The following is a 3,106-nucleotide window of genomic DNA, read 5'->3' on the forward strand; positions in this document are numbered from 1 at the left end:
CCCCAGCCCTTTAAACACTCTGCTTGAAGAGAGTTTTGTGTTCAGGAATGGTGGAGAAACTCTATTGGACCAATCCGCTTATGGACTAAAAAAGAAAACCCGAACTCACTGCCACGAGGTGATGTTGATGCACAGCGATGTACAGGAGAGGGACGAACCGCGCTGTGAATTTCGGAGACTGGAATTGGTGGTGGAAGCAGCAAGCTCTGACAATCTCCCGGAACAGCTGGTGGTTTTGAACTGCTGACCTTGTGGTTTGCAGCTCAATGCATCACCACTATGCCACCAGAGCTCCTTGTATTATCCTCTTCCAGATCATATATATTCTATATGGATCTTATATGAGCATTATGGATAATAGTTATACATTTTCAGAAAATAGTTTTGCAAAAAGCTAGTTGAAGAAGGAAACGACATTGGTTGATTCTTCGCATGAGTGCCGAGCCCGTTAGCATCTTGCAAAATAATAAAAAATGTGGAAGAAGCTTGCAGTCTGACTGGATTGAGAAGGCAGAGGACAGAACTTGGACTGATCAGGGTGGTTGAAAGTGGAGGAGAGAGGAGGTCCCAGAAAAAGGAAAGCCCCAAAGCTGATCTCACTACCTTGAGTTTAACCAGGTCCTCTTGGAAGCTGCTGTGTGGATTGAGCCTTCTTTTGTTTTGTTTTTTAAGGCAGCCTAATGAGACTGAGAGGAGTCTATTGTCTACATTCAGCAGACAAGTTCTGTTAGAATCTCTGCCTCACCTTTTAACTTTGCATGTGCAGACTGGGCTCCACGTAGTCCTGCTAAGAATAAGCAGAACAAAGCAGAGAACGGTCATGATTTTCAGCTTCTACTCATAAAAAGAAGACATATTTTGGAGATTTTGCCTGGCCAACTGAATGTGGTACTAAAACAAACAAACAAAAATCAATATTTTAAGGAAAATAACTGAATGCCTGAACTCCATGGGACTGCTTTTCATCCTTTTTGAAGTGTGAACACGTAACTCTGGTAAATCTCCCTGGTTATGTAGGTTTAAATGACTTTCCGTGGCTTACTCTTAGTCTAGAGATCAAATTTCAGCAAAGCTTGCTCAGGAAGCTGTACAGAAAAACCCATATATTTTCCATAAACGCCACAGAGTTTGTATGACTCCACTTCATGGATTTCTAGAGTAGGCAAAATGGAGCTCTGATTAAAAACAAAAACAGCAAAGAAAAAATTCTTAGCTCGGGTCTCAGAACTATGGTGTCAGGGACACCAGGTCCATGGGCAAACCATAGCCACAGAGATAATGTCTCCATCCTACTTTGGTAAACAGCCACGGGGGCTTAAAGGCTCATATAAGATGCAAGCCTTGGCTTCTTCCCACTTGGAGGAAAGAAAAAAAATGAGGATGCATGCAAACAGTTCTGTTTGTACTGATCATGCACACCAGTCTCTGGGAACCTGAGACCAGAAGAACCAAAGGGCATCTGGTTGCCCCTACCAACTGCACTAAAGGGTCACATTAGAAGCTCCTGGGTAGAGTGGGAGAAACACGTGGAACAACACTCAAAACCATAAAAGAGACCAGGCTTATGGGTTGGATAGAAACCCCCCAAGGCTATAGTCTTTAGTCACCCTTCAGGTCTGAAACTGAACTCGCTCCTGTGCCTTAACTTTCGACCAAACAATAGATCTACAAGAGGAACAATAACACGAGGCCGGTACACACACTCTCAAATAACCAACCACGTGGGATCAAAAGGGCGGCATTCACCTAAGGACAATGTTCAGGAGGGTTTGGAAAGAAGAAGGAAGGAGAATGGGAACCACCGGGAGGAAGTGGGTTAGACGATGTGACATTGTGTGGATTGTGGTGAGTGATATGAATGATGTTACATTGTGTGGATTGTGGTGAGGGATATGAATGATGTGACATTGTGTGGATTGTGGTGAGTGATATGAGTGATGTGACATTGTGTGGATTGTGGTGAGTGATATGAATGAAATGTGAGCATATTGTTGAATGGAAAATGGAACTACTCTGTAAACCTTCATTCACGTCACGATAGAAAGTTAAACAAACAACAACAATAACAAAACACACTATGGCGGGTGGGCGTGGTGGAAGAAACGCAGAGCACAGTGGTTTCTGGTTGCGGCACCAATGGGGGCATGGGATGGAATTGACTGGAAAGGACCACGAGGAAATGTTCGAAGGATCGGAAATGTTTTAAAACTTGGTCATTTGAAACACATGTATGCCTTTAAAAAGTTTGCTAATCATTCACTGAAGATTTTACATGCATTCCAGGTAATTTTATCTCTAAAATGAAATCGTTAAAAATGTGACCTCTAGTTCATAAAATGCAAACTTAAATGTTCAGGTGTGAGGCATGCTTTGAAATACATAAAAAATAACAGATGGTTAAATGAATGGATCAATGTAAAAAAAACAGAGACAATAACCTTAGTTAATGGCAATATCTGCATGGTGGATGTGTGCAGGCCTTAAACTAGAGATAAATAAACAAAGAACCTAGGGTGCAAAATTTAAGGAGACACTTAATATAAGGCTCTTGGAAATGAAGGGCTGGCCCTTGAAGCCAAGTGTCACTTTGAAATTTGTATCCTAGGTGCCCCGCTAGCCTCCTGGTTGCCAGACTGTTACCAATCTGCTCTAGTAAAATTGGCAAAAGCCAGATCTTCTAGAAGGTGGAAACCTGGCAGAGAAGGAAAACTAATTATTTTCCATTAAAATAAACAGAAAAATATTCCAGTTGCATAAACTCAAAAACCCAGTTAACTGCCTTCAAATAAATTGAAGTGACCATGTGGGAATCAACAGCCTCATCTTTTCCTGCAATGCAGTGGTGGATTCAAACTTCAGAACTAGCAATTAGCAGCTCAGTGTAAAGCCCAGGGTGCACCAGGGCTCCTGTGTCTACAAATACTCTGTTAAAGGCAGCAAACTTTCAAGACCTGGAAAAGCAAACAGTCCTGTTGAGTGCTAGCTCCCATAGGTTCACTGTATCTTATTATACTTATGCCATTGTAAGCAACTAGACCTGTCGTACCTACCCTGTATAAGGCGAGTCCTTCAGCACATTTTAAATGCAGTTTTTGTGCTAAAATTA

This window comes from Echinops telfairi, unplaced genomic scaffold (assembly GCF_000313985.2).
Source record: "Echinops telfairi isolate 266 unplaced genomic scaffold, ASM31398v2 ScPeMD7_1;HRSCAF=3_0, whole genome shotgun sequence".
Classification (NCBI taxonomy): domain Eukaryota; kingdom Metazoa; phylum Chordata; class Mammalia; order Afrosoricida; family Tenrecidae; genus Echinops; species Echinops telfairi.